This window comes from Triticum aestivum, chromosome 2B (genome assembly GCF_018294505.1).
Source record: "Triticum aestivum cultivar Chinese Spring chromosome 2B, IWGSC CS RefSeq v2.1, whole genome shotgun sequence".
NCBI lineage: Eukaryota > Viridiplantae > Streptophyta > Magnoliopsida > Poales > Poaceae > Triticum > Triticum aestivum.
The window spans coordinates 801,492,437-801,504,131 of NC_057798.1; the positions used below are offsets into that span (position 1 = coordinate 801,492,437).

Here is an 11,695-nt window from a genome sequence, read left to right on the forward strand (position 1 = left end):
CATGATCCATTATACGAAGCTTTATGTTACACGTAAATGCTCTACGTTCAACTTGCTATGAGAAAAATTCACAACCATGGAAACACTCCATCCTTCATGTTAGATTAACCGAGGATTCCCATGAAATGCTTAATTTGCCTAGCAATTAATCAACACCTTCCTCTGCCATGTTCCTAAGATGGTGTAAGCAGGACACATGCTTCAACTCCACCAATTTGGCATGCCCCCATTGTATGTTTTTTCCTCACCTCACCAGGTCATCTTATTTTTCTCAATTGCACCAAGCAAACCAATTCAAGAGGCCCCAAAAGAAGAAGTCACGAAAAGATAAAAGGGAGTGAGAAATTTTACCTGCACAGACCAAGAGGCTCACCGACCACCTTTGGTCGGACAGGCCTGGGTCACCCTCCGTCCACGCTAGCACAGACCAAAAGGGAGTGAGAAGCAACCCTTATTCCTCCTTCATGCCATTCAAAGGGAACCATATCGATCAACGAAGGGCCAATTTGTCAGCATTGAAACAGAATAAATATTCACCAGACAATAAAACACAGAATTATCAGTTATGATGGTGGGTTTTGTAACTTCACTAAACAGAGCATTGTGTTGGTATGCCTCTGACCTTATCTTTACAATAGAACATGTTCAAGAAAAATAATGTAATCTTCATGCAACTTTCTAATTGTGTATGAACTAATAATTTTTGCTAATAAAACGCGATGCTCACTATTTAATTGTGTATGCAAATCAGTTGATTTCAACATTTTTGGGTGAAAAAAATCAATTCATGTTATTGGGCAGATAAACATGTAGCAACGAGGGCCGGGGACTCAGGTATTAAGCAAGATGTTCTGTAGTATGAAGTAATTATTCAGTTACCATTTCTGCGAATGCATAGAAAATATGTTGCAGGTCAAACACGGAACAAAGCATGATCAACCAAGGTCAAAACCGGCATCTGCCATGAAATCAATTAATCCAGTTATGCAGTCAAATACAACTGTCAGTCAATTAAGCGAAGCTACAGTCCATTCAAGCTGAAAAATGATAAAATTCATAAACCCCACTTCTTTGAGATTGCTAATTGAGGGCAAGATCCAAATCACTTAATTAGCAAGTACATGCATCACATCCAATGTCTGCATCGAAATTGAGGTCAAACCTACTCTTTGCCACTTGACAGGTTGGTGGAGAGTAGAAGCAACCCAGCAGCGAATGGAAAATAGCAGCACCGAACAATATGCTCGTCGCACATGATCACAAAGCATGGCCGACAGTTCGAGTAGTCTAAGGTGATGATATATGAAATTAAGAATAATATAGAGCAATTATAATGCCTTGTGTAAAACATCCAAAGTATCCCCAAAACTTTAACTCTGAAAGCATGAAATGAAGTTGTGGAAGAATACGTAAACTGCATTAAGTAGACAAATTACCATCAGACTACACCGTGATTAATCCAAACATGAGACATGAACTTCAGTTTTGCAGGGAAAGCCTGAGACTAAAATGATTCAATAGTACACATGCCATTGCAAACCTAGCTAGATCCCTTCTCTGTAGTTAATGCCATCTAGACTCAAAGTAGCATTAACAGAGCAGAGCTCTAAACGGCAGGGATCCACCAAGTGGTGGTTCATATTTATACTGTATAGGATATCCACAAGGACTTGTGCAACCGTAATACTATGTAGGCAAATAATTTTTTGTTGGTATCTGAAATCACCAGGTTATCAATAAAACTACAACAGCAGCAAGTTGCCAAATATCATGAATTAGAGCCAAAGGGAAACCTACTTTGCAGAAAAATCTTCAGATTCCAAGCTCTCCTTATGAGGAATAAAGGGGTTAAGAGTCCTGCTTACGTTGTATCAAAAAAGCATTAGCGACCAACCAAGTACAACAACAGTAAAAATATATTAGAGAGGATAAACACAAACCTTCTTTTAGCACCAGCTTGATATACTTCACTATCATCGGGGGTAGATGTGTTAGGCGAACTGCAAATACAGAAACCATGGATCAGATCATGAAACGATGAATAGATGGACACAGCACGGTATCAGACGTGTATATGGATCTAGTGATCAACTTACGATCTTTTAGGACCGATTTTCTTTTTTGGTCCCTTGGAGGTAGACTTTCAATCGTCACAAGAGCTTTTAGATGCACTTGTAATACAAGGGTACGAATGAGAGAAATGCAAACAGCAAGAATACATTAGAAATCAGAAGCACATGGTCAGTAAACTTACAACGATTCAGGGCAGACATCGATGTTAGTGCAGTTCGCCTCTACCACGGAGGCCTGGACAGAGACGGCCTTGGACTCGATAACCATGGACTTGGCAGAGACACCCTGCGGCTTCAGCAGGGTCGGATGGTCGGCCACTCCCTGCACCAGCCCCGCGGTGGGGTTTCCTACAACGCCAGACGCCCTGCGCCAGCCCCAAGGTAGGGTTTCCTGCGACGCCAAAGACGCCCTGCGCGACGCCGGCGAACAACTTCAGTTTGCCGCGTTGCCACGGGCTCTTGCGTTGTGGAACTGGCAGAATCGGCACCTCCACCAGGATGCGGATATAGTTGGTTGCTCTGTTCTCTCCGAACGCCATTGATACGGCTTGGTCCACCTGAAAAGCACAGACACCCACAGTCCTGTTTAGCCCCGCGTACGTGACGATGGTACAATTATTTTTTGACGAACCACAGCAGGTGCTGCTTTTTATTCATTAAGAGGGAAACCACAGGTTACAGGGCAGGAACGTAATCAGGTGGCGTAACTACAAAAATGAAGGAAAAATACTAAGAACTAATTACAGATGTATAGAAACATGGTAGCTCATATGTCGACTACTCAATCCATTTCACTCCTTTGATGCCTGCGTGCAGCCAGGTTCGAAGTTCTTCAGTGACCGAATTGCATGTGCCTAGAAAATCACAAGCCCTCTGGTTGAAGATCCTACTATTTCTCTCTTTCCATGTCATCCACCAAATCGTCATGCACATGGAGGAGAACTCTTTGTGGCACTGCACAGGAAGTAATTCAAGGGCTTCTAGCCACCACTCAATCAGGCAATTTACATTGAATCCCGGTCTTAGTCCAAATGGGTAATCAAATTTATACGACTATGTCCGTGCAATGAATGCTCAAGAAGCAATCGGGACGTACCATGTCGGCCTAGCACGTGCCGGCGATGCGCAGGAGGCTGGAGGATGACGCGCGGGCGCCTGACCCGACGGCGGCGTTCCCGCCAAGAGAAAGCACGACGAGGTCGCCGGTGCCGGCGGTGAAGGGGAACTCGCGCTTGTTGTGGAGCACGTGGGTGACGGCCACGGCAGTGGGGTTGGCCACGCCGGCGCCAGTCCTGCCAGCCGCCGCGGCGGCACGCAGCCTAGTGCGCCCATCGAGGGACGCCACCTCGGCCGGCCCCACCCTGCACGCGGTCGGGCAGACCTGCCAGAATGGGAAGTCGAATGCCTCGGCCTCGACGGCGTCGGCGCGGGAGAAGACGAACGCCCCGCACATGGCCGCGCATACCTGCCAGAGCGGGAAGTCGAACGACTCGGCCTCGACGGCGTCTGCGCGGGAGAAGATGAACGGAGGCGATGGTGACGTCTTGAGGAAGAGGATGGAGAGGGCATGAGGAGGGGGTCAGATCGGGGATTGGGGTGCGGCGGCGGGTGCGGCTGGAGGCAAGGAGACAAGGGGTAGCTAGGGTTCGAGGGAGGGAGGGAGCCTCATTCGTCTAATTTTTTGCGGAGTGGGGAGATTGGGGCTGCAGCGGCGGAGCGGGGAGATTGGGGCGATGCTGCATCGCTAGACGAGGGAGATAGGGCGGCCGCATCGGGTGGATCGAGAGAAGGATGGTGGCTTATGTTTTTTTTTGTTTGGCACGGGATGGTCGGAAGTGGGCGAAAAAAATCTACGAAGGTTAAACTACGAAAAAAACGGACGAAAGTGGTGGGATGAAAATTGACCGGCGGAGACTACCAACTACTGCATTAGGAGTAGAGATTAACATGTACTACTACTAAAAATCTGGTACTAACTAAGCAACATCTAGTACTAGCTATGAAACCTAAATTAACATTTACTACTACTAAATCTAGTACTAACTAGTGGCAGGGGGTGGGGGCGATGGAGAGGTAGCTAGGGGCGGCGAGGGCGGGATCGGGATCGGGAGGCGGCGGTGCTGGGTGGGCTCGGGTGGCGGCGGTGAGGTCGAGGGCGGTGGGAGGAGGGCTGCCGGCGGCGGAGGGAGGAGGGTCGGCCGCAGGCGGAGGGAGGAGGGAGGGGCGGCCGCAGGCGGAGGGAGGATGTGTGAGGAGGATGGAGGAGGGACGGAAGGAGGGGAGTACCTCGACGGCGGACGGACGAAGGTGGCGGCGGCGGCGACGCACGACGACGGTTATCGGCACGCGGGCGAGAGTGAGAGTGTGAGTGAGAGAGAGGGTCGGTCGTGCGCGTGGGGATAAGGTAGGGATAGTTGTAGCGCATTTGCCAAAACGCGCTACAGCTAATCTGAATAGCAGTAGCGCTTTGCATATAAACCGCTACTGCTAAGTGTAACTATACAAAAATACGTCGATGCAAAAATACATTGGCCATAATTGATCTTTTTGTGTACAATCTGAATTGTCAATATGAGTCCTCTCCGGTAGGAACCGGAGAGGACTCATATTGCAGCCACAAATTTTACACATAGAGTTCAGTGAAGACCAGCTGGTTGTGATAGTTTCATAAATAACATATTTAAGGTGGTAAACACCCTGTTCACGGAGCGAGGTGGGACTAAACTTTTGGGCTGATCTTAGCAGTAGCGGTTTTCTCCGAAGCGCGCTGCTGCTAACTTCCATAGCAGTAGCGCGGTTCATTATAGGGCGCTACTGCTATAACTAGCGGGGGAGCGAGGTCATGGCAATTAGAGCAGTAGCGCATTTTGCGGTGGACGCGCTAATGCTATTTTCCTTTCAGCAGCGCGTTTTGCTATAACGCGCTGCTGCTAAATAGCCGTAGCGTCCTATTTTGAGGAGCGCTGCTGGTAAGATTCTGTGTATAGGCTTTTCCCTAGTAGTGAGATGTTGGATGAAAAAAACAAGGACAAAGTCGTGCAACAAACAATTGCCCAGATGGATTCTCTAGAACAACTCAGACAATTTCAGGACATAGTTTGCACAAGGTACCTCACAAACAGCGCGACCCTGCAGACACTAGAGCAAGCAGTTCCAGCAGCATCAAGTAGACTAGTCGATGCCAACCGCACGAATGAAATAGTAGCCGCAACAGACCAAAGAGAAAGGACAAAAGGTAAGAAAGAAGAAGAGGACGAAGAGAGGAAGAGAAGAACAAAATCAAGGGACGTGGGCATTGACAAGAAGAAGATAAAGCGGCAAAAACAGGTAAATAAATAGTAATGCATGGTGCCATCCGCAAGCAAAACCCTGTTCTCATACCTCAACTGAAAAGAGATGTGTCAATACTTTCAGGAACGTACCAATAGCACGCCAGGCCAAGATGAACTCCAACAGCAGGATGGCGTCAACAAGCCCAAAAACAAGAATGAACGCAACAAACAAAGCAACCTCACAACAGACAGTGCTACAACAACAACTACCCCAACACAAGCAAAAGATACGATCGACGTCAGAACCAGTGAAGAGGTCAGTATGAACATAAATTTTTCCTTTCAAAACTAGATAGAGTTATAAGTTAACTAAGAAACCTCCAACAAAATATAGGATCAGCTGGAGAACAATCAAGTCAGCAGTCCCGTCAACCAAATGCAAAAGGCTGCCCACAATCAACCGTTAGCATAACAAACGACAAAGAAGAAGAAAACAACGAAGAGGAGGTAAAATTCCACAGCCCACTAGACCCCACACCGGAAACTCATAATGGCAGGAAAGAAAGTGAACCAAAAACTCATATTGTTTGAACTCCAGGTATCACAATCACTGCAAGACCAAGAGACAACTAGTGTTGAAATTGAACCCCATGGTGAACCTCAAACAGACGAAGGAGTCACAGAACAGGAAGTTTGTGCACAAGAGATTTCCAGTGCCACAACATTGCAGATCACCATCACGAGTACAAAGGAGAAAACACAAGACATCCAAGCCGATGAGAAACTAGAGACTGTTATACCTGGCAAAGAAACAGTCGATGCAGGCACGAATAACCCAGTCATCAACATAGAGGTAAAAAATCAACAACAAACCCTTTTCAAACCATTTATGATGTCTGAACTACATAATACACACCACCACCGCAATACAAGGATTACAAGGGTAGGAAACAAACAAGTACATTGATCTCGAAGATCAAGAAGCAGCGCAACCAAAGGAAACTGGAAAACACACAGAACATCAAACAACAACATCTCAAGAGGTGAGGTTACAAAGCTGAGATACAAATGAAGTTCAAACTATAATTTCAATTTTTTACTGAACAGGAAGAGGAAGCAAGCGAAAGCACTCGCATAGACATTGAACAACAAAAATTAGAGGACATAACGAGACAAGGAGAAGCCGTAGTTACAGTAGTAGACAGACCTGCAAATCCAGAGAAAGAGGTCTTATAAAAAAATTGTAACTCAACAATCAGAGATGCACCATTTCTTAAATACTTTTTGTGTTGGTGCAGGCACAAAAAGCTCAGGAGAGCACCAACAATCAAGACCATCAAACACAACCAGAGGAGCCCAATGAACAACCCGAACATGTTCATCAAACGGTAGACAATAATACCACTGAAGACCAAGCCACCAAAAATTCACTCACCAAACAACAGCTACCAGAGACAGCGCCAGCGTCAATGATTGAAAAGTTAAAGTTACGAAACCTGCAAGCATGAAACTATAAAATTGCCGCGTGCACAATCAAATAAACTCCAACCTACCACACATGTACTCACTCCAATGCACTCTCACTTTGCCACCTCTATATTTGAACAGCCGCAAGAAAAAAACAAGGTCAGTGACGATGAACAGCAAAAAAAAGAGCAAGAGAAGGACCAAAAAACACCACTCATTGAAGAACACGTAGAACAATCAGCAATAACAAGTACAAAGGTGAAAACACATAATACCTCTGAATGATCTTATAGTTCAAAAATACGCATTTCACATTTCACTACTTTCCTCGATCACATAGAGAGGAGACAGATGAGCAAAAGGAGGCCACTGAAGAAGGGCAACATGTTCTTCAAACGGCAGACATCAACGTCAAAGAAGACCAAGCGCCAAAATATTCACTCACCGAAAAAACCGCAGCAGAGACAGCAGCAGTGACAACGACTGAAAAGGTAAAGTTACATAAGTTGATCCTCTGAAAGTATAAAATAGCTCTGTTGAAGCTCAAATGCACTGCCACTTAGCCACGTGTGTGTTTCAAAAGCTACAAGACAAAAATGACGGCAGCGGCGATGAACTCCAAAAGAGAGAACAGGAAGATGCCCAAAAACCTCCACTCAACAAAGAACAAGCACAACAGTCAGCAGCAGCAACGAGAACAGCAGTAGAGACAACAGAAACAGCTACGACTGAGAAGGTAAAGTTACATAAGCCGATTCTACGAAAATATAAAGTAGTTCCATGGTTGAAACTTACCACCTTTATGATTGAACAGCTGCAAGATAGAAACCATGATAGTGACGATGATCACCAAAAAAAAGAACAGGACGGTACCCAAGAAACAACACCCAACAAAGAACGGGTGGAACACTCAGCATCACCAATGGCAGCTCAACAGGTGAAGCTGCACAAAATGTTTCCACAAAATGACAACTTAATCACAATCAAAATAACTCAAAGCACGCACCGAACGCTTCGCTATTTTCCCATAACAGCTGTTATTATTAAAATAAAGTAGCAAGTTAAATTATTTCAATGCTTTTTAAATGACAACGCAGAAACACGAAGAAGGCAACCACGGAGATACAACCAATGAAGCAAGCACACAAATTGTTCCAGAGAAAGAACCAGAAACTATCGAAGAAAACCCTACGCCGTCGTACGATGCCAATTCCCCTTGCAGACAGGTCAGTGTCATCCAGGTCGAGGCTGAAAAACAAGACGGAAAATACTACCAGCAAGACATGACGGTTGACAAGGAAAAACATGATGCTAAGAAAACCATAGACAACTCAATTAAGGATGGGGCAGAAACGGAACAAAAGGGTACAACGCAAAAAGAAGAACAAAACATGCCGCAGGAAATAGAAGGAGAACAAGAAAGGAACAACACTGGACATGACATATCTTCCAGCATCGAAGCATGCAAGACAATAAAACATAATTGCTATCTTATGATCTTTGTGACTTGGAATTATTTACATTAAATTCAAAATCATCGCCTGCATAGTGGAGGAAGGGGGCAAAGATAGCGATTCCGTCAACAAAGCCATCGTAGACCTATACAACATTGTATGCAAGCCATGGACATAGAGAGAAATGTAAGTTCATGCAACTAACACAGAAAACATTTTTACACACGATCATTTTGACTGTATCATGTGTGAACTAAAACATTTTTCTAAATATACTTTCCAGGGATCAGCTTTTTATTACAACGGACAAGTTTGATGTAAATCTAGGACATGTCTCCGAAAGCTTCAAGGTCGGTAAATCAGTACGCACCGAAGCAATCAAGCCCATGCTAACAATCTTGAGAAAACAACTCAATGGCACACGGAGAAAGATTCTGCCGTTAAGCAACACTGTAACTAAATATCACAGCAAAAGAATCACGTTTAAAACAATATATATGACTTTATAAATAGACAAACTTCCCCTATAGCTGAACTGACAAATTCCCTTGGTCTATCTGTGACGAAATAAGCAGCACTCAATAAGGGAAGCCGACGACGAAGATCCAGTGTGCTATGAAAATAATGATCAACAACACATTACAAAAAAGTTACTACCTGCAACGCTTAGATCATTTTTCAACATGCAAGAAGAAGAAAAACTGCAAGATTATAACATGGTAAGGAGATCAGTTGTTTCAAAAACAAAACACAAATTGCGAATATGTTATGCAAAGTTGTCTTTTTACTTTATGTTTCTAAATATAAGAAGATTTCCAAATGTTTTCTTTTTATTTTGTGTTTTGCAGTTCCTTCTACCATGTTCATTGTGCGGGTTTGAGCAAGACGAAACTATAAGTCATTACTTCACCATCACAGTTAACATGCAAAAACAACGCTTTGAACTCCTTAACTCTTCAACTGCATATCCAGGCACAATAGAATTCTTCAACAATGTAACCAGCAAACTAATGAAAATGTGGAAGCACATAAGCATAGAGCTACAACTTTCAGAAAAAAGCATCGACCATTACAACAAGGTCAGACTGCAGGTGCCACTTCAAGAAGAAGACATGTAAGATCTTCCAACATCTTCACTTATTTCTTTTTTTTAATGCAAGATTCAATACTACAATTACTAAAATAATTTTGTTCTTTCGTCGTTTCAATACAACAATTACCACTACCATTGCTCAAACTTTTCTCTTCTTTCCGTTTCTTGAATGCAACAATCTCACCAGTACCATTCATCTACATGCAGAATGGACTGCGCATTCTATAGGTACATGAACCTGAAGCACTACTCCAGTGATGGAACAACAACAACCTTAAAGCCAGAACAAGTACCAAAGTTGAGGAAAAAAGTTCTATATCAACTAATCAGTCAACACAGAGGGAATACAAAACTGTCACTAATCAAGTGTACAACAGGTTAGTCTCTTCAGAAACTAAATCTTACAATCTCGTAACACTAGAAGAAGTAGTTTTTTTTTAATTATTGTTTTACAGATATGCTGAAGTATGAAGTAGATATGGAAGACAAAGAAATGCAACAGGCACAATGTTGCATACTAGAACAGTTTCCGCCTACTCCCGGGCCAAAAGAACATATTATGCATGCGACAACCACACAAGAGCATGAAGTTATTGATATATCCAGTAAACGCAAAGAGATTATGGATGTCAGCAGCCACGCTGAAGAGGAAACGGACGAGCAAAATATCAACAGCAATATCACGACCACAGAGCAACTGGAACAAACAAGCACTGATTTAAAAGAGGATGACAGAAGCAACAACGTTCCAAATACACAACAACAGGTTTCCGAGTAGAAGAAACAACATGTTCTTCTTCAAGAAGAAACAGGCTCGACAAGCAATCAGCAAGGCACCTCCAGCACCATCTCTTTAGACTTCCTAAAACCAAAAACAATGGAAAAGCAGGAAGAAGTTGATGAATTTCTTTCAAGCCTTAACCCGCTACAACTAGACGTGTACAACGACCATGTAAAGATGGCCTCTAAGTTCAATGTAATCAAAACATGGCTGACCGACCATGAAAGCTAGGAAGTCAACAAAAATCCCAAGCCGTATCTGACAATCTTGCAGCAAGAGTCAGGAGAACATTCAATGCCTCAATCATCTGAGAACAGCTCAGACAAGAAAATCTCGGTCAAAAAAAGGCCGGTAAAGCCTTCAAGAAGGCTCCTTGGAGAAATCATGATTCCTACATTTGTCCCAGGAGATTTCAAATTTATGAACAAACCCAGAGCACTCCATGAATACCTATTCATCAAAGAAGGACAGGACGAATGCGGAGAGTAAGTACTTTCTCTTGCATAAACAAAAAAACAAAGAAATGTTGCCCCTTTTTAAACCAACCTAACTAATGTATAAACTTTTTCTGCTTGCAGTCTAAATGTATATATTAGCTTGATGCGACCCGATTGGATTAGAGGAAAACAAGCAATGCAACAGCTACGGAAAGGAGATCATGGACAGATGGAGGGCTCCATCGCAAACGCATTGTTCGACGAATGGACAGTGCAGCAACAATAAAACACAACCGATAAAGCCATACTTCCCGCATAATTTGCAAATGTATGAAGTCCAATTTGACAAAAACACATGCATCAATTTAGTGATTACAATGATTGAACTAAAAAGTACAAAACTTTTTGGCGGCAGATCGTGCTCGGTCTTAAAATTGGAGAAGAAGGACTAGAAGAATTCAATGAGGAAGAAGCATTGAAACAGTTTGCATCCCTTGTAACAGGGAAGGAACTTTTAAATAAAAAGCTAGTAAGTTGATAGAAATATAGAAACATAATTCATTCTTCCTACAGATTGCACATTCACATGTCATTTAATTCTCTTGACAAGAATGAACTTTAACTCACTCTGTCTCCAAACACTGCAGATTATGATACCTCATAACACAGCTAAACATTACACATTGTACATGCTCAACAAGTACACGAGCTCCATCGACATACTTGACTCACTACATTACAGACACGGAGACAGAAAAATACATGGAAAACACACCATAAGGATCACCAAGAACTGGTACGTCAATTCAACATTGTTTTCTAATTGGTTTTCCAATTCCTGCATTCCCTTTATTAATGGCAAAACCCAATAATAACACAGATTAAAAGGATGCACGCACTCATGAAGAAGCATTGCGGCGAAGCGGAGCTACGAGCCAACACCGAACCGAACTGGACGAGGATAGCAGAAACACCTAACAGAGTTTGCGTGCCAAAACAGCAGGGTACCCAATGCGGACACTTCATGGTTCAATTTGCAAAATACTGGAATGGCATTGATCTCATGAAAGATGATGAGGATTTCAATGTAAGTGAAATGTACAAGAGCAAAAAGTTTAG

At 43.4% G+C, this 11,695-nt stretch overlaps 1 long non-coding RNA gene and 1 pseudogene across 1 annotated transcript; both read right to left on the bottom strand.

Annotated features, from left to right (window-relative positions):
- Positions 1 to 385: 385 nt before the first annotated feature.
- Positions 386 to 1,958, bottom strand: LOC123042891 (uncharacterized). The gene is made up of 4 exons (XR_006418930.1): positions 1,941 to 1,958; positions 1,798 to 1,857; positions 1,437 to 1,498; positions 386 to 460 (listed from the first exon to the last, which is right to left on the bottom strand). It is a non-coding gene; the product is annotated as an uncharacterized lncRNA (long non-coding RNA).
- A 292-nt stretch (positions 1,959 to 2,250) lies between these two features.
- On the bottom strand, positions 2,251 to 3,525 carry LOC123039726 (patatin-like protein 3; annotated as a pseudogene).
- Positions 3,526 to 11,695: the final 8,170 nt, after the last annotated feature.